The sequence below is a fragment of the Eubalaena glacialis genome, chromosome 17, assembly GCF_028564815.1.
Source record: "Eubalaena glacialis isolate mEubGla1 chromosome 17, mEubGla1.1.hap2.+ XY, whole genome shotgun sequence".
Taxonomy (NCBI): domain Eukaryota; kingdom Metazoa; phylum Chordata; class Mammalia; order Artiodactyla; family Balaenidae; genus Eubalaena; species Eubalaena glacialis.
Window position 1 is genome coordinate 2,166,781 of NC_083732.1, and position 24,280 is coordinate 2,191,060.

Genomic DNA, 24,280 nt, shown 5'->3' on the forward strand with positions numbered 1-24,280 from the left:
GAATTCGGGTAGAAACATGTGGAAAGATCATTTAATTTGACATCTATTCAACACATGTTCATTGAGTGCCTATCATATTTTCTAGACGTAAGGCATGTAGAAATGAACAAAGCAGAAGTCTTGATCATGGGTAGCTTATATTCCAGTAGAATAAGGCAAGCTAAAAATAAAACAGGAAAAAATAGGATTATCAGTTCCAGAGATGGGCAAGAGAAAGAAAGGCCTGACTTGAGGCACGGGGTGACAAGAGTTCGGTTTAGCCAGGGTTAAGTTTAAAACTTGAAAGCAAAGAATGAATTTTTAAAGATAAGAAAGAGAATTTCATATAAAATGAGAATTGTAGAATCAATTTCCTGGAACTCTAGAAACTAATCCAAAACTTCCAGCAACCAGAGGACTGTTTAATAATGAAAAGGGCAGGTAATTTCTGGTAAGAAAGTGTGGTGTTTCTGTTCACCTATCTATTGTACCACCCCCTTTTTCCCACCAGTGGAAAAGGAGTGGCTGCCACGATGGGTATGGAGACCCATGTTCCTGGTGTGGCTCCATGGTTCAGAGGCTACTATGGACCTTGTTTTTTAAAATACTGTGGTTCTTAAAATACATACTCTTAAAATACTGTGTTTTGAACTTTCAGAAGTTCCCTGAGGGACAGGCACAGAAGCTGACCTTGTTTTTCCTCCCCGCTGCCTGGGGCTGGAGCTGTTTTCCTGACAGTGGCACTGGTGTCTGTCAACACACCAGCTGTGTTGACATCCACCACCCATGCCCACCTGGGGCTGGGACAGCAGACAGGTTGGTCAGATAGACCCAAGCATGAGGAGGAGCAGAGAAGGACGACTGCAGGAAGCAGGTCTCAGAACAACCACCACATACACCAGCGAAAAAGAGAGTGCAGACTGCATGCCCAGCCCCAGATACATGCTCAGAAAAGACAGGAGAAGACCTAGGCTTGCGTCTCTGGCAGATCTGTGGGCACCCAGAAGCAGGAGGAGATGGCAAAGCAGAGCTGCAGGCAGTCCAGCTTAGTATGGAAAGATTACTCCAGCTCAGAGCAATGGAAAATAACCAGTGCTGCGGAGGATGTGGAGAAATTGGAACTCTCATATGTTCTGGGTGGGAATGTAAGATGATGAAGCCCCTGTGAAAACAGGTGGTGGTTCTGCAAAATGTTAAATGTAAAATTACCCTATGACCCGGCCATCCACTCCTAAGTATGGACCCAAAAGAAATGAAACTGGTACTCAAGCAAATACCTGTACAGGCATATTCATAGCACTTCTATTCACAGTAGCCAAAAGGTGGAAATGACCCAAACATCCATCAGTGGATGAGCAGATAACAAATTGTGGTATATAAATACAATGGACATAAAAATGAGGTACTGAAACATGCTACAATGTGATAAACCTCAAAAATATCACACTGAAAACTGAAACAAGGCAGACACAGAACTTCACATATTGTATTATTCCATTTGTACAAAATCTGTACAGATTGCAGAGAGGTACTTGTGAGGGGGTGAGACCAGGGAGATGTGGAGGGAAATGGTGATGCAGACGCTTTGGAACTAGACGCGCAGGGTGGTCGCACAACATTGTAAATGTGCTAAAGGTCGCTGACTGAATTGTTCCCTTTAAAATGGCCAATGTCATGTTAAATGAATTTCATCTTGATTTTAAAATGTCTACAAACAATAAATGCTGGAGAGGGTGTGGAGAAAAGGGAACCCTCTTGCACTGTTGGTGGGAATGTAAATTGATACAGCCACTATGGAGAACAGTATGGAGGTTCCTTAAAAAACTAAAAATAGAACTACCATATGACCCAGCAATCCCACTACTGGGCATACACCCTGAGAAAACCATCATTCAAAAAGAGTCATGTACCAAAATATTCATTGCAGCTCTATTTACAATAGCCAGGACATGGAAGCAACCTAAGTGTCCATCGACAGCTGAATGGATAAAGAAGATGTGGCACATATATACAATGGAATATTACTCAGCCATAAAAAGGAACAAAACTGAGTTATTTGTAGGGAGGTGGATGGACCTAGAGACTGTCATACAGAGTGAGGTAAGTCAGAAAGAGAAAAACAAATACCATATGCTAACACATATATATGGAATCTAAAGAAAAAAAAAAGAAAAAAAAATGGTCAGAAGAACCTAGGGGCAAGATGGGAATAAAGATGCAGACCTACTAGAGAATGGACTTGAGGATACAGGGAGGGGGAAGGGTAAGCTGGGACAAAGTGAGAGAGTGGCATGGACATACATACACTACCAAACGTAAAATAGGTAGCTAGTGGGAAGCAGCCGCATAGCACAGGGAGATTAGCTCGGTGCTTTGTGACCACCTAGAGGGGTGGGATACGGAGGGTGGAAGGGAGGGAGATGCAAGAGGGAAGAGATATGGGGACATATGTATATGTATAACTGATTCACTTTGTTATAAAGCAGAAACTAACACACCATTGTAAAGCAATTATACTCCAATAAAGATGTTAAAAAAAAAAAAAAAAAAAAGTAACGCAGGACATACCTGGTGGCACAGTGATTAAGAATCCGCCTGCCAAAGCAGGGGATGCGGGTTCGAGCCCTGGTCTGGGAAGATCCCATCAAGGAGCAACTAAGCTCGTGCACCACAACTACTGAGCCCACACGCTGCAACTACTGAAGCCCACATGCTCTAGGGCCTGCGTGCTGCAACTACTGAAGCCCACGCACCTAGAGCCCGTGCTCCGCCACAAGAGAAGCCACTGCAATAAGAAGCCCGCGCACTGCAACGAAGAGTAGCCCCCGCTAGCCGCACTAGAGAAAGCCCGCGTGCAGCAACGAAGACCCAACACAGCCAAAAAAAAAAAAAAAAAAAGTAATGCAAATGACCTCAGTAAATTAAATTAAATGAATTCATGAAGAAAATAAAGGGAAAAAAATTATCCTATGTCCAGTAATCCCTGATTATTTCCTTTCCCCCAAGTACAGTTTCCCTGGTAAAAGGCCACACAGGTCCCTTTGGAGAAGGCTAGGAGAAAGATGGACAGTATGAATTTTCAGCCACGTGTCAGGGTCCTTCCTCTAGGGAGCCCAGCCCCCCCTGCATTCCAGGGGCTCTGGGTCTGTAAATTGGCTCATGTCTGAGCGCTCCCTTTACTAATGGAGGGGGCGTCAGTCATGTCTTTAAATCAAATCATGTTCGATAGCCAATTCTGAGCCAATAAGGTGTCAGCTCCTGTGACTCTGGAGACTGAGGAGGCCCAAGAGCTGCTGTCCAGGAGCTGGAGGCCAGGAGAGCTGGTGGTGGGGTTCTAAGCCCTGGGAGCGGAGAGCCCAGGGTGTAGACGCCAGTCTGGGTCTGAAGGCCTGGGGACCGGGAGCACGGGGGCAGCCAGGCCTGGCTCGCAGTCAGGCAGAGCAAAGCCTCCCTGCCTCCACCTGCTTAGACTGTCCCTGGGAGGCTGCGTCCGGGGGACAATCTGCAAATGCTAACCTCCCGTGGAAACCCCCTCCCAGACACGTCCAGGAACAACATTTAATCGGGTATCTGGTGTCCCACGGCCCAGAGACCATCGCAGTCTGCGTCATAACCTTGTACGGAGGAAATCAGAATGTCACTCACCATAGAGATTTAAATGCTAAAATATGAGAGATGTATCTTATAAACCATTGTGCGACGCAGAAAAAGATTTTACATTTTTTTTCTGGAAATATTGAATTAATTTTCTAGGCTCTGCAACTTCACATGAGTACAGACCACATAAAGAGGAATCACTTCACTAAGTCTTCAAACACTTCTGCAGCGAGATGTACATAAATATTCATATGCTCATTTTAATTTTTAATTTTTTAAAAATCCAGAGAATTGAGACTTTTCAAAGATTTAAACTAAACTAATCCCAGATTCATATAAAAATGCATTTTCTGCCTTTTAATTAAAATGATTAATGCAATTAATAGTGATTATTTTTTCTGATGAATACTTAATTTACTCTTTGGGAAATCACTTATGATTACAACTCATTACCAAATAATTACATGCAATTTAGTGATTTGTGTCGTGCTGTTAATTCATACTGATGAAGGGGATCAACAACTCTAAACTTAAATTTCTAGCCTTCTGTATAAATAGTTTCTTTTGGTAATAAAAATTAGTATTAATCCACATACTCTTTTGCAATTGCCCGATGTGTCTTGAAAAATCACTGATGGGATAGAAATATTATTTTTGTGTCAATAAGGTATCAATATTGCGGTATGGGTTAGGCTGGATTTTACTTATTTTGGATTGTGGACGAATTGTCAGTGAAAGAAGGGACGTTTTGGAATTGGAGGCCAGATCCCTGTTGCTTGCACTGCAGATACAACCTACAACCTGCTTCATGGGTATCATTTTTCTTGGAGGAGATTCTCCCGTGAAAATTTCCATTATGCGAATATATATGTATACGCATAACTGAATCACTGCGCTGTACGCCTGAAACTAACAAGACATTGTAAATCAACTCTACTCCAATAAAATTTTTTTTTTTTAACTTCCACTTTGCGTTGAGTTCAATGTGCTGTTCCCCTCTGCCGGGGAGTCCGTCTACCCAACAGCCACTTCCACCCTGAGGCCCTCTGCCTGCATCCATGTCTCGAGTGAGTGGTGACAGGAAAGGTGGGTTGAACGTCGGGGCTCAGGGCACCGCACACCTGTCAAGTCAAATATCTGCGTTAGCTCCCAGTGCCGCCAACGGCACGCCATGCGGACCTCGGACAAACTTCGTATGATGTGTTAGCTTCAGTTTCTGCATTTGTAACAAGGGGACAACCACAGTATCGCACTGCTGAGCCTAAGTGAAAACTGTGCAAGACTCTTAGCTCCATTCCTGGCGAATTCACGCGTCCACAGCTGAAGGCCGTTGTCACTACTAGAACAGTCGTTGCCTGAGTATATTATCCACAATGATTGCTACGTGCAGACTGTGATACACATGGCATAATATTCTGTATTTTTTGCCTTATTGGGAAGAAGACTTCTAAGTGAGGAAGTTCAGTTACAAATACACAGGAAAATGCAGATATGGATTATAAAGCCATCCAATTTACACTGGATATTTTGCAACAGCACTTTCAAGGTTAAATGGCAGTATTTGGCACTAAACCTGCATTCTTAGTAAGAGCTCAAAAGCACCCAATTTTTAGGTGCTGAGCACAATGTACGTATTCAAAAAAATATCTATCGGATGAATGAAAGGATTTGGCAGATGTTTATGAAATGAACTCTTTCAAATAACTATATCTCAGTGCTAATGATATCTAAACTTACAGTATTAGAAACTTCAGCCTTTTTGGTGTGTTTCCCATTCTTCCCAATTATGAGGATGTCTTCAAAGCCCACACCACAGAGACAGAAGAAAGGCCTGCTCACACATGCAAATGTGAGCTTGTCACCCAGGTGAATAAGTGTCCTGGTGAAACATCTATAATTTCTTCTTAAACTGTGTCTCAGTGGAACCAAATTAAAAGTTCCAAATACTTTTTTGCATGATATACTATCTAATACATATTGCCATGTAATATATATTGGGTTGGGCAAAAGGTTCGTTCGGTTTTTTCCCTAAGATAGCTCTAGTAGCACTTAGTTGTCTTTAACTTCATTTGAAACAATTTTCTTAGATTGTGTGTGACAGCTGTCATATCAGCGTGCATTAAAAAAACTTATCAAAATTGGTGAATTTTTGTGTAGCCATTTTAATATTGAAGGTGGAAGAAAAAAGCAACATTTTCTGCATATTATGTTTTATTATTTCAAGAAAGGTAAAAACACAACTGAAACTCAAAAAAAGATTTGTGCAGCCTATGGAGAAGGTGCTGAGACTGACTGAACGTATCAAAAGTGGTCTGCGAAGTTTCATGCTAGATATTTCTCGCTGGATGATGCTCCATGGTCAGGTAGACCAGTTGAAGTTGATAGCAGTCAAATCAAGACATTAATCGAGAACAATCAAAGTTATGCCACTTGGGAGATAGCCGACATACTCAAAATATCCAAATCAAGCACTGAAAATCATTTGCACCAGCGTGGTTATGTGAATCGCTTTGATGTTTGGGTTCCACGTAAGTTAAGCGAACAAAACCTTCTTGACCATATTTCCCCATGTGATTCTCTACTGAAAAGTAATAAAAAGGTTCCATTTTTAAAACAAATTGTGACGGGAGATGAAAAGTGGATACTGTACAATAATGTGGAACGGAAGAGAAATGAACCACCACCAAGCACACCAAGGGCTGGTCTTCATCCAAAAAAGGTGATGTTGTGTATATGGTGGGATTGGAAGGGAGTCCACTATTATGAGCTCCTTTCAGAAAACCAAACGATTAATTCCAAGTGCTGCTCCCAATTAGACCAACCAAAAGCAGCACTCGAGGAAAAGCATCCGGAATTAGTCAACAGAAAACGCATAATCTTCCATCCGGATAACGCAAGACCGCATGTTTCTTTGATGACCAGGCAAAAACTGTTACAGCTTGGCTGGGAAGTTCTGATTCATCTGCCGTATTCACCAGACATTGCACCTTCAGATTTCCATTTATTTTAGTCTTCACAAAATTCTCTTAATGGAAAATATTTCAATTCCCTGGAAGACTGTAAAAGGCACCTGGACCAGTCCTTTGCTCAAAAAGGTAAAAAGTTTTGGGAAGATAGAATTATGAAGTTGCCTGAAAAATGGCAGAAGGTAGTGGAACAAAAGGGTGAATATGTTGTTCAATGAAGTTCTTGGTGAAAATGAAAACTGTGTCTTTTAGTTTTACTTAAAAACCGAAGGCACTTTTGGCCAACTCAACGTGTATATAATTATCTAATTAAGTCAATTATGGAAAAAAACCACATGAAAAATAAACACGTGAACTACTTTAGGCTTAACAGTTTTTATCCCACTCTCTTAAGATAACACGATATATTTATTGGTTGAAAATATCAACTTAGGTTTACTTCTTAAATCTTCATTTATAGACTTTAGTTCTGGAAAAATGCTTTAACAGGTTCAGAATAATATGACTGCCTCACTGATATTACGATGTCATTTAGATTTCTACAAACAGATTTTTTAATTTGAATTTTATTTTTATACAGCAGGTTCTTATTAGTTATCTACTTTATACATATTAGTGTATGCATGTCAATCCCTGTCTCCCAATTCATCCTACCCACCCCCAACCCCGCTTTCCCCCCTTGGTGTCCATACGTTTGTTCTCTACATATGTGTCTCTATTTCTGCCCTGCAAACCGGTTCATCCGTACCATTTTTCTAGATTCCAAATATATGCATTAACATACGATACTTGTTTTTCTCTTTCTGACTTACTTCACTCTATATGACAGTCTCTAGGTCCATTCACGTCTCTACAAATGACCCAGTTTCGTTCCTTTTTATGGCTAACATTCCATTATATATATGTACCACATCTTCTTCATCCATTTGTCTGTCGATGGGCATTTAGGTTGCTTCCATGTCCTGGTTATTGTAAATAGTGCTGCAATGAACATTAGGGTGCATGTGTCTTTTTGAATTATGGTTTTCTCTGGGTATATGCCCAGTAATGGGATTGCTGGGTCATATGGTAATTCTATTTTTAGTTTTTTAAGGAACCTCCATACTGTTCTCCATAGTGGCTGTATCAATTTACATTCCCACCAACAGTGCAAGAGGGTTCCCTTTTCTCCCCACCCTCTCCAGCATCTGTTGTTTGTAGATTTTCTGATGATGCCCATTCTAACTGGTGTGAGGTGATACCTCATTGTAGTTTTGATTTGCATTTCTCTAATAATTAGTGATGTTGAGCAGCTTTTCATGTGCCTCTTGGCCACCTGTATGTCTTCTTTGGAGAAATGTCTATTTAGGTCTTCTGCCCAGAGAAAAATCCATGCACCTAGGGTCAACTAATCTATGACAAAGGAGGCAAGGATATACAATGGAGAAAAGACAGCCTCTTCAATAAATGGTGCTGGGAAAACTGGGCAACTACATGTAAAAGAATGAAACTCCCTAACACCATACAAAAAAATAAACTCAAAATGGTAAGACCGGACACTGTAAAACTCTTAGAGGAAAACATAGGCAGAACACTCTTTGACGTAAATCACAGCAAGATCCTTTTTGACCCACCTCCTAGAGTAATGAAAATAAAAACAAAAATAAACAAATGGGGCCTAATGAGACTTAAAAGCTTTTGCGCAGCAAAGGAAACTACAAATAAGGCGAAAAGACAACCCTCAGAATGGGAGAAAATATTTGCAAATGAATCAACGGACAAAGGATTAAGCTCCAAAATATGTAAACAGCTCATGCAGCTCAATATTAAAAAAACAAGGGACCCAATCGAAAAATGGGTACAAGCAGATTTGATCAATCACCTGTCAACCAGAGTAAAGAAATAATAACTTCGCAAGGAGCATCTCGATGCCTGAGGGGCACCCAGTGCACTTAATAAAAGTGAGCAATGGTGTGAGAGGTGATGAATCCTACGTGCTCACCACAGCTTGGTTACAACAACAGCATTATGTTTTTGCCCCCATCTAATCTGTCTAGTGCACATGTTATTTTCCAGGAAGCTTTTATTGAGGATATATGTGCCAGAACTGCCCTAAGGCACTTAAAATATCAATTCTAAATACATGTGGTTCCAAAACCTCTGAATAGAGCTGAAGTCAGCATTCAGTAAGGAGGCCACCACCCAGGTTTCTATTCTGCCCTTTGAATCAGTCATCAGAAATAGAGGAGGCAAGAAAAAAAGCTCTAAACCTTAACATGGAATAAAATGGCAGGAATGGTGTTTGAACGTCTCCAGGTAACAGCATCGCAGTGAGAGTTAGTGTCTGGCCTCGTGCAGACCATGTGGGCCGGTGCACATCACCTCAACCCTCTGCAGCCACTTCTTATCTATAAAATGAGATTATGATAGATTGTTTTATGGGGTTGTTTTGAGGGCATTGCTTGTCAGAAGGCACTTCCTTTATCTCCCCTTCTATTCCATTGAGACCTCCATTCCAAAGCTTTTATTAAATTGCAGAAAACTCATTCAGGGAATAAATTAGGAGTTTGGGACTAACAGATACAAACTACTATACATAAAATAGATAAACAACGAGGACCTAGTGTATAGCACAGGGAACGATATTTAACATCTAGTAATAACCTATAATGGAAAAGAATCTGAAAAAGAATATATATCTGTATAACTGAATCACTTTGCTGTACAGCAGAAATAAACACAACATCGTAAATCAACTATACTTTAATAAGAAAAAAAAGAGTGCTGAATATTGACGGAAGCTCTATATCGACGAAAACACCAAATTAGTCAGGAGCAGATGATTGACTTTCACCAACTTGTGTAATGACAACTTCAGACGAATCTAGAAAGGTGTCACTGTACAGAATCACCAACAGCACGGCGGTGCCTACCTGCGGCCAGTGGACACCTGGGTACAAAGCAAAGAGCTTAGCGGATTTAAGGTGACTGTTCAGCCGATGTGGGTAGAACTAGTTCAAATGCCTGTACCGAGTCCAAGCAGGAAATAGAATCCACCCCAGATGGTTTAAATGTTGAGTCCTTAATTAAGGAACTCCCAATGGAGTATGGTCGAGATTAAGGAAAATAACAATGGATGCTGAAATAGAGCAACTTTTGGACACTACAGCATGAAGGGAGCAGCTGTGCTGACCAGCTCTTCCAAGCCTGTTAATGCCTGCACTCTTTATCATCGAAGTGCCACGTTCTAACATCATTTTATTAAATAATTTTAAAATGTCATGCTAGGGTCTTAAAGTTTGTAGTATTTAATTGTATTTGATTTACACTCATCAGAGTTTCTCAAAATGGGGCCTCAATATATTCTTAGCCGTCTAAGAACGTTTGTTGCCTTCTTTTTGTTACTAGTCTCGGGTGTGTGTGTGCGCGTGTGCACTGCACACGTGTGTGCGCTGCACACGTGTGTGCCCACCCTGGGTCATTTCGACAACCACCCCCTCCCAGAGTGCCATCAGGCAGTAAGTGCGTGTGTCCTTCTGCTGAGGTTGGGTCACTGCTAAATGACACTGGACTCTGCGGTGGTCTGTTTTTGATGTTTTGCTCTCAAAATGGGAGCAGAGGACACTCGGGGTCCCAAGGGGGATCCTATAGTTCTCCATCGACCCTGGAAACTTGTGTTTGTGCTTTAGCAAGACAGCCTCACTGCCTCTGTCATCCTCCTGAGCTGTAGACCCGGCTTCCAGGAAAGACTGTCAGTCTAACTGCCACCATGGGGTCTGTTTCCTGAGTCCTGAACAGCATATTAGGAGAAGGATTTAGTTTGGCCTTTCCATCCTCATGAGTCTGAACAATGGACTTCTTTTAACTTTTTAAAAATTTTCAAAAAGCCTATTGTGCATCTTAATAAAACATCACAGATGAATACTTAACTCATTTCAAACATTTCAAAAAATGCTACATAGGAGGCACATAATGTTTAGGAAGGAGTAAAAACAAAACCAAACATGTGGGGATCACTGAATGAAATGTATTGATAACAATTTTTATTGACTCTATCTTGGCATATATCATTTTTACAGACCTTAGAGGTGATCACTAACACGGTCAGACTCGTGTCTGGGTACTAGACTGTCAGTCATGGGCTAATCTCTGTATATTCTGTAAAGCTTTGCAACTTTAGTTTCATACACACCATGTAACGGAGAGTTTTAGGATGGGAAGATGTGAATGATGCTGATCAGCACAGAGACACAGGTTAACGCCATAAATACAAAGAATAATACAAGACAGACAGTCAGATGGACAACAATAGTACAAAGACATCACTAACAATGGATAGCTAAGAGGGGCTTAGACTGGGATGTGCCAGGAACTAAAATGAGTTGTTAGCGGAATACAGTTCCCGTTGGAACAACAAGAATTGGAACTGTGAAAAGTCATTCAAAACCAGAGGCTGAAAAATGCAAAAAGATACCTTCATCAATTATAATCACTTAATTTGAAAAGTCTCTCTTACAAATGAAAAGTCGATACGAGCATACTGAGATGGAAATAAACACTAAGTAACTGATGATGAAAGCGGGACGGGACGACACAGCGGGCTTGGTGGCCCCGACAGCGGCGCCGAGGCCCCAGTGTCACCGCGGGGCGGCCAGAAGAGGCGCCGGTGGGGAGGCCCCGGACCTTCGTCCATCATGAGCCCCCTGCCACGGCCTGGGCATGGTCACCGCCGGCCCCTCGCGGGCCCCAGGGCCCTGCCAGCCAGGCCGAGCTCGCGCCCACCACGCGCGCATCTGCTTCTCCCTGGGCCGCGCTCTGTGCAGGAGGGGAGGGACCACTCTCTCCCGGCGCCCCCGAGGGATGCACACGGCCCGGGGAAGAGGGCGGTCCCCGGTCTCAGGGACGGTGGCTTCTTTCTGCGCAGACGAGGCCCTGGGGAGGCAGCGAGGCCTCGCCCACACCCTCCTGTTAGGGGCTGAACTGCTTCCCCAGGAGGTCTGTGGAAGCCCTAACCCCCAGGACCTCAGAATGAGACCTTGTGTGCAGAGAGGAACTTTACAGAGCCGATCACGTTAGAGCCGCCGTCGTCGGGGCCCGATCCGATAGCACGGTGTCCTCATAAAGGGGAGGTGTGGGCCCTGAGCCGCAGGGAGGGGCCGGGCAGGTCGGTGCGCCTCTTACCGCCTTCCATCGTGGGACCCTCCCGTGCGCCCGCAGCCTGTCCTGTCCGGTCCTCTCTGTCCTCGGGGCTCCCCAGCACCCCAAAGGAGCGTGGCCCAAACGCCGCTCTGCAAGCCACGCCCCCTCAAACAGGAATGTGAGGGGCTTCTAGCCCCTTGAGGTGACGGCCACCGTCACCACTTGAACCCACTAGCGGGCCAGGATTGAGGGCGTCTTCCTCCTCCTGATCGGTGGTCAGTTCAACACATTGTCTGGCTCTTGAGTCCTGGAAACAGTCCTTCTGGGGGTCACTTACAGGCTCCCAAACTCACACTTGGTTCTCTACTCGCAGATTCGCAAAATGCTGATTTTACAAGTGAACTTTGGAAAATATCTCAAGAACTGCAGTCAATGCAGTCACCTTAGGGAACTGTCCTCACCCGTCTGGATGCAGGTTTTTCTCCAAGTCTTTTGTAGACTAGAGTGAAGCCCATTTCACGCTGCAGCCACGGGAGCTCTGAAGGAGCAGATCTCAGAGGGGCTGGAGGAACGTTCCATGCCCTGCCTGGCTCACCCCCAGCGCCTAGCAGTCCAGCCACGTCCGCTGGGCAGGGCAGGCCTGGCCACACGGAGCAGGCAGCCTCTGCATGGATATAGCGTGTGCATCGCCTCTGACCCCCTTCTCTGACATCTACCCTGGTCCCAATACTAAGCCCGGAATAATCTGCAGTGTTTTGTTTGTCAATGACTTTGTTGGTGGAAGGATCATCTGACAGAGGGTACAGAACCCCTGAAAGTGGATCGTTTGAACATGGGTAAAGTGTGACAGTAACACATTGCACACTGTTCAATCATCACTCACTCAATTACTCAACTAAATCACTTCTCCATGAAGCAGGGGATACGTCCTTTTAATCACCAAATTTACTGTTAGTAAAGTACCCTTCATAACGTCATTCCAGAAACATTTGGGGGGCAGCACTTGTAAGCACCTTAGATCCAGAACGTGCTGAGTTGCCAGGTGGCCAGAATGACTGCGGGTGTGGTTTACTGCCCCAGATGTAGGCTCCGCTCCCCCCCTACACGCCCTCCAGGCCTCGTGTCCAGGTGGCCAGAGGAAGATGCCATCAGCCTCAGGAATTGAAGGGGGAAACAGAAAGTCACAAAGATCAGGCTCTGTGACCATGGTTTTACATCTTGTAGATGACAGAGCAGGAATTTAAAACAAGCCTCACCTACTTCACAACCATGTTTTATTTGTGGTTACTTTATCAACTCATCGTGATGAAAAAGATACAGACTTTCAGAATTGAACTCAGAGCCAAATTTCTTAATTGTTACCAAAGTTTCTGAGACTTTGAAACAGGCAGTACCTACAACAGCGTCTGACCTATAGACGATGCTCTATTCATATTTGTTAAATGTTTTTATTTTACTTATCTGAGTTTCAGTTCCTCTAACCTCAGAATCGACTAAAGATACCACTTCTTGGTTTATTAGCAGAATTCAACGAGGTAACAGCCAATAAAGATCTACATGTTCTTTGCTTTCAATAAATGTTAGTTTACACTGCCTTTTCTCCCTCTTACCTCTTTAATATTTATTACACTTAAACAAGAAACAACCAGAAGTATTTGATATCAGTCTGACTGGGTTAATATTGCGTAACTTTTACATCACGAGGTAGCTTAGACAAGAGAGTCTGCTTCCTTGTGTATTACATATTCCATCAAAGTAAATGAGCCTGAGAATCTATCTCCTTATACAAGATTATTGAGTTTTAAGTGGAAATTACAGAGCATAACTAACAATGTAGCATGCATAATCTATAATCCAAAGGAAACATCAACACAAATGGAATTTTCTACTGTAAAAGAGATGACTTGGGTTTTTTTCCTTTTTCTTTTCACTAAATAAGAAAATTCCCGAGACTATCAGCAGGTAAGCAGATAAGGTGACAGTATGAAATGATTTTGCATTGTAAATAAGATTAGTTAATATTTTTTAATTTAATTGTTATCTTATATTGGAGTATAGTCTGACTCTGATTAAGGAAATATTTTCCTTCCAGTGATCCCCGATCAGATTGTCCCTTCCAATCTTGTTTCACTTCCTTGTTTCAACATTGATTTATCCCATTTCTCAGGGACCTTCTATGGATGCCATGCAAGTTCATGGTGATTTCATTCGTGCTGTGTGCACATGGTGTGAAGAGTACTTGGAGAAACAGCCTTACTTTCCTTGGGAAATTAAAGAAAAACAACTACTACAAATCAGTATTGAAAACTATATTTAAAGGCATAGGTTTACACTGGAAAAGAACTCACAGAGAAGAAGAATATCCACTAAAATGGCAGATGAGTGAGTGTAGAGAATTACCTTTTAATAATGAGAGGGTTTTTATGTCATCTTAAATAGGGATGGCTTGGTTCTTGAAAGATAAAAGTTGGTATGTAGTCTTAAAATTTTCCGTTTGCAGCTGCAATGGAATCTAGTACATATCCAAGGAAAATTCTGTAATTTATTAATTGGATTTAGTAAAATAATAAGTCCACTGATGAATTCAATAAGCTTGAAGAGGGAGGCTGCTTTCTTTCATGGGTGGGGATTAGGTGACAAAACGGAGGAAGTAATTACCTTTGTCAAGATGGGTTAAGGGGGATTCACAGGGAAAGACCCTCAGTCTGGCTCAACAGATGTGAGAACCTTTCCTTCAGGAATGGCTGGAAAGAAATGGTTTATTTCCTGAGGCTCTAATAATTCTGGCATATTTTAATTAAACTGGAAAGAAAAACCAGGTTGTCTCAAAGGCTGGCAACAAGGAGGAAGAACATATTAACTCTACATTGCTCTGGAACGAACTACCACAAACTTAGTGACGTAAAACGACACCCATCCCAGGGGCTAAGAGTCCAGGCATGCTCTGCTCAGAGTCTCACAGGCTGCACCCAAGGTGTTGCTGGGCTGCATCCTCACCTGAAGGCTGGACTGGGGAAGAGCCCACTGATTCCTTTTGTTGGCAGAGTTTGTTCCCCGGGGGCTGTGTGACTGAGGACCCTGGGTTTTGCTGGCTGTGAGCTGGAGGCCATCCAAAGTTCCTAAAATCCACCTGCAGGTCCTTGTCAGGCGGATGCCTCCAACATGGCCAGTCACTGTACTGAGCCAGCAAGGAGAGCCTTTCACCTCACGGAGGTCCTGTCCATCCTTCAAGGCCTTCACTTAATTGGGTCAGGCTTCCTGAGATGATCTCCCTCTTGGGTGACTTACCATCACCTGCCTTGGCACCTCAATTACATCTGCAAAATCTTTCACCTTGGCCACATTCTACTAGCCAGAAGCAAGTCTCAGGTCCAATCCACATTCACGAGAGGGGATTATAAGGGCGTTAATACAGGAGCAGAGTCAGGTGGGCCTCCCCAGGGTCTGCTCACCAAAAGGGGAAAGAGAACACTGGAGATGAAGCCGGGGCCCTGTTTGCAGGGCTTAAAAGAGCAAGTCTGCTGTGTGGGCACAGACCTGTCTCCCCAGCAGAGGCAGGTTAAGACCTTAGGTACTGAAAATATTTTGCCAATCCCATATGCAATTAAAAATAAAAATAATGCTACTTAAATTGAGAGTAAAGAAATAAAGTGTAAGGAAAACTACTTTTTCTTATGATAACTAACTTATCTTTTTAAAAAATATTTCATTAACAAATTTTAAATGTTCTTTTTTTACTGTTTCTCTAGGCATGTATGTGTTTTGTCTGCTTACTGGGTCACCCAGTTTTGCTCATTGAAAAAAATATGTATCGTTCACCCATTCCTAAGAGAGAAGGAGGTACGTTGGGTTGTGTGTGTGTGTGTGTGTGTGTGTGTACACTTTCTAATAACCACTTACAGGTTCACCTATCACCCAGAGGAAAGAAAAAATATGAGATAATCTATCATTTTCAAAAGTGGCTAAATCTTGGCAATTCACCACTTCTTTCCAAATAATTTCATGAAAGACCTATACTTATACTGAAAGGAATTTAAAACATTTTAAAATGTTACAATTCTCTATTGTCAATTTTTACTAACTGGCCACTAAATAATGTTACCTTAATAATTGCCTCTAAAGTTGCTTTCTATCCTATTATTCTTAGACAAAAATACAATGTTCTTTGTTCTATGTCTAATGTTCTTATTAGACAATATTCATAATGAAGAAAGCAGTATCAATTATTTTAAAAATTATCTCAATTTATTACACGTATTACATAAGTCCCTAGTTTTGCCTTGTGAACTGTCTAGTTCTAATCACATAAAACTCCTGTTCAGCATTTCAGAAGAAAAGGAAACACAAATGTTGAGTTTCGTTGCCTCAAATGTCAAGGTACCTCACTAAGAAATTCTGGACTGCAAAGGTCTATAGATCTGCCACACATTGTAGAGATTTTTCTACTTTTTTCTCTTATACTCCCTCAGTATGCAACCTCACACCTGTAACACAAGCATTACCAGACACGTTATATTCTAGACATAATTGTTGTGAAGTGACTGTCGGACAACACAGCAGTTTTCTATTCATCTCTCTGCTGTATCGTATGTGATGTCAACCTGAACAGCCCCTGGTTAGCGTTCCTATCGCATCTGCTTACGTTTAGTTAATGGGCGTTAACCTCCAACGTGAGCTCACTGCTGTGCAGGCTGATGAACCAATTTGCAATCCTCCTAGTCTCTTGCTTGTGGCTCTGTTTATTTGTGTTGCCTGAGGGGTTGCCAGGCTTAAATTGCAGGTCCCTCTGCACAGACCAGACCACATAGAGCCTCCACTGGGGTGGGGGAGGTAAACTCCCCACGGGCCCCTCCCCTCACTGACCGATTTCATCCCGAGATTACAGATGCAACAGCAGTGGCCACTGTGACTCAGGCCACGGTCTCTGCTTTTATTTTTTTTTAACTTCTATAGTGGAGTAGAGTTGATTTACAATGTCGTGTTAGTTTCAGGTGCACAGCAAAGTGAGTCAGTTATACATATACACATATCCATTCTTTTTTCAGATTCTTTTCCCATATAGGTTATTACAGAGTATTTTAAATCGTAACGAGTAAATACCAAAAAAAAAAAAGTCACAAAAATGGCATTTTAAAAATCTGGTACTAGAATAGATCCCCCTTCAATGATTTCACATCAGTGCTCAACTCAGACCCACCTAGAGATTTTGGAAAGCAAAGATCTTACTTTACCTCCCAAATGGAAATCCACAGCTACTGATATGGAACTGGCTGTACATTCAGTTCTTGACTGTATAACAATATCCGTTAACCATTTGAATGAGCAGAACACCTACCAAATAACATGGCAATAGAGATCCAAGAAGAAACAGACCAAAGATTCAAGGTAAAATAGGATGTTAAGCCTCTCGAGGATGGTTTTGTGTTCTAAAGCCGGCAGCATATGATTCTATAGCTGCCTGAAATCATATTAAACAAAGAACTCATACTGTATTTATCACTGAAGAATGCAAATGAACTGCTGAAAAATAAACTCGTGTCTAACCACACATTACGAACTGTGTCCTAGCGATGAGAAGCAACCATTTTATTATTAATCTAGTTTTCTTTGCAAAAGCAACATTATGCAGCTCAAGGTGAATAATAATATACAAAGTGAAGCAACTGCGCTAAATAAAATCCAAACAACTTTGACTATTTTCTACAAAAATGTCATCAATATATTTTTCCATCTTTTCTTATAATACCTCCTGCAAGTAATACTAGGATCAAAACATTATAAAGCGTGAAGTTGTAACTCAGCTGGAAACCACTGAGCTGATACCCACAGGAAAGTGCTTGAGCCATCATCTGCTCTGACAGACACTGGCAAGTTTTTAGCAGACAAAGAACGCAGAATGATCATTTTCCAAAGTGTTCTATTTCCTTTAAGAACAATTGAAGCAGAATTTCTAAGATGTTTAAAAATTGTGTAGGTCTAGGTACCTTATGGCTGTGCTTCTTCTTCTACCTCTTTTTTTGCCAAATCATCCAAAATGGGTGACCCATCTCAAATCTAAAGGGAACTCAAATATGTCTGGCCACTTCATGTGGCCAACCTCTCCTTTACACTTACTTTCAAAGGAGCTGAGGCCATCAGGGAAGAGAACTCATCCTCAGGGAAGAAAGTTCGGGAAGCAGTGAGCCTGGCTCAGGAGGAGAGCCCGAGTCTGGGAGGGAGGTTGTTCCGGCTGGTGTCCATCATTGCTGTTTTCCTCCTCAGGGTTCCACACAGCCCCGTCCCAGAGATGGAACTCACTCAGCGACTGTACCTAAAAAACAGAAAGATCAATTTCGTAAAAACTAAGATGCTGAGATTCTAGGAGCACTGCTAGGGCACCTCTCCATCAAATGATCAAATTGTAACATAAAGGGGGCGGGGAGCTCTTACAGATTCGCAACAGAACTCTCCAAAGCTTTGCCCTTGAGCTTTCTCACACTGTAGGGACGGAGGGGACAGGTGATGGTAGTAGGTAGAGATGGTCTTTCTCACACTACCCAGTGGGAAACATCTGGTCTTGGCAGGGCATCCATGGGAAATCATAAGAGATTTTTCATGAACTCTTAGGAAGTACCACATTAAAAACTCTAGAAATACTTGAATACCACTTTATTCAGGGATATAGATGCAGAGAACTCATAGGATGTATAGTTTTATATTAATTTTGATTGTATTGCTGCAATTCCATTTAACAGGCTGATGAAGGCTGGGAAGACACAGTTACACATTGGTATGACCTCTATCTCAGCTTTTATCACACCAGACCCTTTACCTCCACCTTATTTTTTTGCAGCCTGGCTTTGTTTCTGTTTTAATAATATAAATCTATTATAAACTTTTGAATTTCCTCTTAAATACGTGTCTGTAAATTTGTAAGAAAACGATTTTAAGTTGGGTTTTTTTAAAAGCAAGAAGATTGCTTATGGGCTCAGGTAGCAGGATGGACACAGGAGGACGCATGGAGGAGGAATTATGACAGGAACTTGGGAGCCAGGGCCCAGGCGATGGTGGACGTCGGTCTCCCCTGATGTTTCTCCTCCCTGTAAAGCAACTTTCCCCCAGGGAGGGGACATGAGCCCAGCAGCCATGTTTCCAAGCTATCATCCAAGCAGACAAAGGACCACCTGTCCATCCCAACCCGAAATATCCAGGGAAGAAGGGCCCAGGCTGAAGTCACGTGTTCATACTGAGCACAGGAGAAGATGTCCAGGTTATTTTCCATTTCTCATAAAACTGAATGCTCAAGCAACCTGAAGTCCATCAGATGAATATACTTTTTATAAAGACTCGGATAAGAGAAGCACTTCTGGAAAAAATGAGGTCTTGATCAACACATGACATTTTTGTGTGTTTTACTTTCGTCTTAGAGTCAGAGCAACAAACAATGTGAATTTGATTTTAAAAGACACACATATAAAAACTTAACAAGTCTATTGATTTAAAACATTTATCTGATTCTTTCATCCAAGTTGATAAGTTATTTGTTAGTTTTTATAACTATGGAGACTACCACACTCTACTCATTAGAAAAACCTTCCTTGACTGTGTCTTCCACAAGGGCTGTGATCTCTCTGGTGTTACTGTCATCACCTTGCATCAAGTGCAATTTGCCAATGTTGGCAATCGCACTTAGTGATATGTCATCAGTACTTATGATTCTGACCTAAAATAATAGCAAGGATGCAAACTTCTTAACAGTGGGGGAAGAATGAGACCAATATGATTGAGAAATGTTCCATAACAAAAAAGTTTGTAGAACCCACATCCAGGATATCCTGAGTTTAATTTCTATGGCTTTTGTTCTGTACCAAGCTGGTTTCCTGTAACCTGTAAGTTATGTTACTTTCTTTTGGACGCTTAATACTAATTTAGCATGTTTTATGAGAATCTTTATTACCCAGCAATACTATTTTCTTTATATTACATGTACACAGTATTACATTTGAGCAGAATGTATTTTCTTATTCTTACCTCTTTTAGTACAAACAATGGAAATGGACACTTGAAACCTGGATGAACAAACATTTTAGCACCTGAATATTACGGTCATTCAGTAGCTGAGTAGGTCAGACACATGCTCTGTAGTGACATGAAACTCCAACGGCGCCCTTACATTGATCTCAAATTCAGAGCTCTCCTAGGTAAGATTAATTCTGATACACAGGGAGGCCAATGTTTGATCAAAACTCATAAAGCCGATCCTGGTTCGCTAGCAGTTTTATTTCGGGCTCGACTGCCAGCAGGCAGGGTCATTACCAGCCTTCTGCCAACTGCAGTGAAATCCTCTCCCATTCCCGTGGTGTTTGGGGAGGTTTCTTCATGTACCAAAGGCAGGAAACCTTTCTACCAGCACCTAGCAACACTGCACACACCAACATTAACACCTGAACTTGAAAGGTGACAGCCCACAGCTAACATGGAGCTTTTACAGATGTTCAGTATTTTTTCAAGCTCCTCAGCTGATCAGATTTTCATGAATTATTCAGTTGGAAACACTAGGAGGGCTGTCAGTTCTGCTCTGACAAGGCCATATGTTTCACAAATCAAATTCTTACACCTTTCCCTGCTATTTAGTGATGACATTTGTCATGTAAGTGCCGGCACCAGAACCTTGCCTGCCCCTTTTACGTTTCACTTTCAAATTCTTTAAAAATATAATTATCGCTCTTCACAGTAGCTGATCCTTAAAAAGAGAGACAACATTCTAAACTAATCCTTCTCCCATCCTGGAGGGGTCGTACTTAAGCTTTAATTATCAAGGCATTTTGACATCTTCTATGTGGAGAGCTAAGGAGATGCTCTCACCACCACCACCGAAACCTTGCCCATACTTTCAGGCAGCACTCAGGTGTGTGTGTGACTATTTGATCCATATCTATGATGAAAAAAGGGTGGGAGAAGATATTTGATTCCAGGTCACAACCCACTGAGTTAGTAGTAAAAGAACAAAATGAAACTTACTAAGGTTGAAATTGACAGGTTTGCTTGATAATATCAAAAAGCATCCATTTGAGTAATTTCACCCCAGAAGAAAATGCAGTTGGAATAAACACCAAGCTTTAGAAACTCCAATGTTCTGGCTGCCCTGGAGTCCTTAAGTGATTTCAGTGCGGTAGCCTCGCTATCAAAAAGGATCCTTTGTACCGTTTCCAAAATGCTTGGCCGTTCACCCAAATGACCAGTCAGAAGTGTGCCATAGATAACTGTGTGATAAAAGCTCCTAGCAAAAACATTTAGAACAGAAATGCAATGATAAAATAGATCTTCTACAGGTTTCTGCTTATTTTATGTCAAAGGTATATTCCTTTTATAGAGGCACAGTGCCTCTATAAAAGGTGTCATTGGAATATTTAGACTATCCTTTTGCTTACGTGTAATTCTTATACCTACATGCATTATCTCTCCAAATCTATAAATTAATATTACTTTATCATTCCATTTAGGTTTGATATGAAACATCACTTAAATCCCTCCCTGCTTAAGCTAAAAAGAAAGAATTTGGTGGTCTGCCACTAATAATTTGGCCATTACAGTAACTGGTATTAGAAACAAGGATTTAATATCTGCTCTGATTGACTAAAGGCCAGTGAGAATTAGCATTAAATTATAGGATATCTGGCAGCTCTGGATACCAGCAGGGAAACAGATAACTAGAATGAAGTGTCAGCAAAGGCTTTGTCTAGACTGTGGGACTATTTCCCTAAGCTGTTAGGATGGGCAGATAAAATGCCAGGAATGTGGGATGGGACGGCCATTTTTACCTGCATTGTAGAACTTGTAATAAAAAATTACAACGTCAAATTTTATTTTTTTGGCTTAAATTATGGTCATAAAATGAGCATGTTTTTATAACTGCCTCAGAATAATTTATAATCTCTGGTGCCTTGTGGATCAGGGCAAGGGGAGAAGAAAATCAGTCACAGAGTCGGTTCTGGATATTGCTGTATGCATAGCTTTCTTGCCTCTTTTGCTTCTCAAAATATAAAAACTTTCGTTAACATTTTTATCTCAATTGCCAGAGTCAGACAAGTAATCCAAACGAGAGCCACTTTGAGATGGCCGAGGGTTTGCTATCAGATCCATTTATGTGCATCTCATGCCCTTCAGGGCAATTTCTGATCCAGGAGTCTGCTTAGTCTTCCAGCAAAATGATTCTCCCCACAAGGCTACCAGGAATCTTCTTTGCAAACCCAACTTAAAAACTATGAAAGGAATGACAATCTTTCATTTTTCGGTAGACTTGCTCCTTTGACTTGTTTTAAAGCGGTGTATGGGGAGAAGAGATTTGGATCGTGCTCTGGTCTAGCGCGGGGTTAGTGGGTTTTAATCCAGCAGTCACTCTGAGGTTAGAGGTACAGAGCATCCCAAGCGCTGAATTGCTCTGCTCACACGGGAGCACTGAATCCTCTGGGGTCACTTCCTTCACCTGCAGCGGCTCCAGGAGCTGCTCCCTGAAAGAGGCACCCATCGCTAAACCAAAACTCATCAGCTACGATTCAGAAGAGTTCTTCTCCAAATTAGGACCCTAACCTAGACCCATTTGCTGCGAAGGTGCTTTTCTTTGTACCCAGGTGAGCGGCATCTTCTCACCAGTGACACCCCATCACTCCAGGTCGCTCAACCCTAACACTAACCCCCGCCCTCACCAAGGATCACAACCTACCTTTTCCAGCGAGAGTGGGTACCACCACCCACACTCGGCAGGCTGATTTCGCAGGGAGGAAGCTGCAATTTCAACTTACTGAAAGTCATATCATTGCCATAATTCATGCAACAATAACTCCTCTAAATTGGAGTCATTACATGAGAGAATGAACCTCAATTCCATACACAGTAAACCCGAAAGTTCACCCGAATGCTAGCAGTAAGTATACACCAACATCTTATCAATATCTTCATTTGCATCTTGACACAATTCTTCTTTAGATCAGTACTCAATCAACTACATCACTTCAACAGTGTAACAGGACATTTATGCATTGGCTAGGGGAAAATCACTTCTTTATTTATAGTTTTCTTCATTCTACTGTTGGCTGTAAAGCTTTCTTCAGAAAACTTAGATTTTGACTAGTCTTGACTCACTGATGCATTCCTCATTTTCAGTTCCCTAAATAATTCCATTCTTTTCTTACATAACAGAATGAGGAAAGAAAGTGCTAACTCGTGTTGCACTAAAGTGTCGTAATATTCTCAGATTATATTGTAAAAATCTTCTGTTACGCTTTGAGTCATTAAAGTATTGGCTTTGAAAGTCTGTCAGGCAAAGTGTTTATAGGTTTGTTCCTAAGACACCCTCGATATCATGTTAAACCATAAAAATCAAATTGAACTTGAGCTGGACTTGATTTAATTAGTTTTGTCTATTGGAAATTACAGTCAGGATTTTGAAGGAGCTTCTTAATTCCTCTAGGCTTTATTACTTGGCCTATTCTCAGCATGGTTTTTTCTTTCCTGTATCTAGTTATTAAAAAGCCCAGTGTAGCTGGTAAGGATCACGCTGTTTCTCAGGAGAGGCAATGACTCTCAGAAAGAAGGGATGTTATTTAATTTTTATCTTTGGCACACAACGGAAAAGAGCAAACATAGTGTTTTGCTCCTGAGAGAATCTTTCTATTGCATATTTCATCGTTATCTTTTCTGGGCACTAAGAAATAATGATTTTAGAGCTCTATTTGGCAAGAGACAGATGTTAAGCACCCTCTAACTAGCATTGTGTATTCTGCTCGATTCGTAGAAAGAAAAAACGGTGACCACACACCTGACGATATCAGTTCTACTCCACTGAAATATTCACTTTTAATAGCTCCCAGTATACCCTTCCAGAAATTTTCTACAACTATAAAAATATAAGTGATTTTAACTAATGTAAATTTACCCATGTTTGCATGGTAATTTGTGCAAAGTTATCTAAATAACCTTCTGAAAATTGTTGCTCTACGTCAGACAAAACATCAGTCACTGGTAGGTTGTAGATCTAAATGTAAAGGGTACAACAAAAAAAGCTTCTCAAATAAAACATGGGTAATATATTAGGATTCTCCAGAGAAACAGAACCTACAGGAAGTATATATATGGAGAGAGAATGAGCTATCTCATGAGAAATTGGCTCCTGTTGAGTATAAAAGCATGTCCAAGTCTGTGTAACTGATGTCTCAGCTTGAGACTGAAGGCTGTTTGGCTACTGTACAGCCAGGTAGAGCTGATGTCCCAGAGTGAAGACTGCAGGCAGGAAAATTCACTCTTACTTGGGGGAGGCCCGCACTTTTGTTCTATTCAGGCCTTCCACTGACTGGATGAGGCCCACCCACATTAGGGAGAGTAATCTGCTTTGCTCAGTCTACAGATTTAAATATTAATCTCACCCAAAAACAACTTCACAGAAACACCCAGGCTAGTGTTTGATCTGGGCACCCATGGCCTAGTCATGCTGACATATAAAATTAGCAATCGCAAGTAATATTTATAAAAATGTAGTTTGAAGAACTATTTCTTAACAGAAATTGGAGAGATTTTAACCACAAAGGAAAGATTGTTAACATATCACATTAAAATTAAAGTTAATAAATCCTGTTATTCAATAG

The 24,280-nt window shown here is 41.6% G+C and overlaps 1 long non-coding RNA gene across 3 annotated transcripts in view; it reads right to left on the minus strand.

Annotated features, from left to right (window-relative positions):
* LOC133077133 (uncharacterized) overlaps positions 1-24,280 on the minus strand; it is a 308,335-nt gene that overhangs the window by 18,863 nt on the left and 265,192 nt on the right. For all 3 annotated transcript variants that reach the window (XR_009697667.1, XR_009697668.1, XR_009697666.1), the window contains one exon: positions 17,775-17,970. This is a non-coding gene — a long non-coding RNA (uncharacterized LOC133077133). The remainder of the gene's footprint in view (positions 1-17,774; positions 17,971-24,280) is intronic.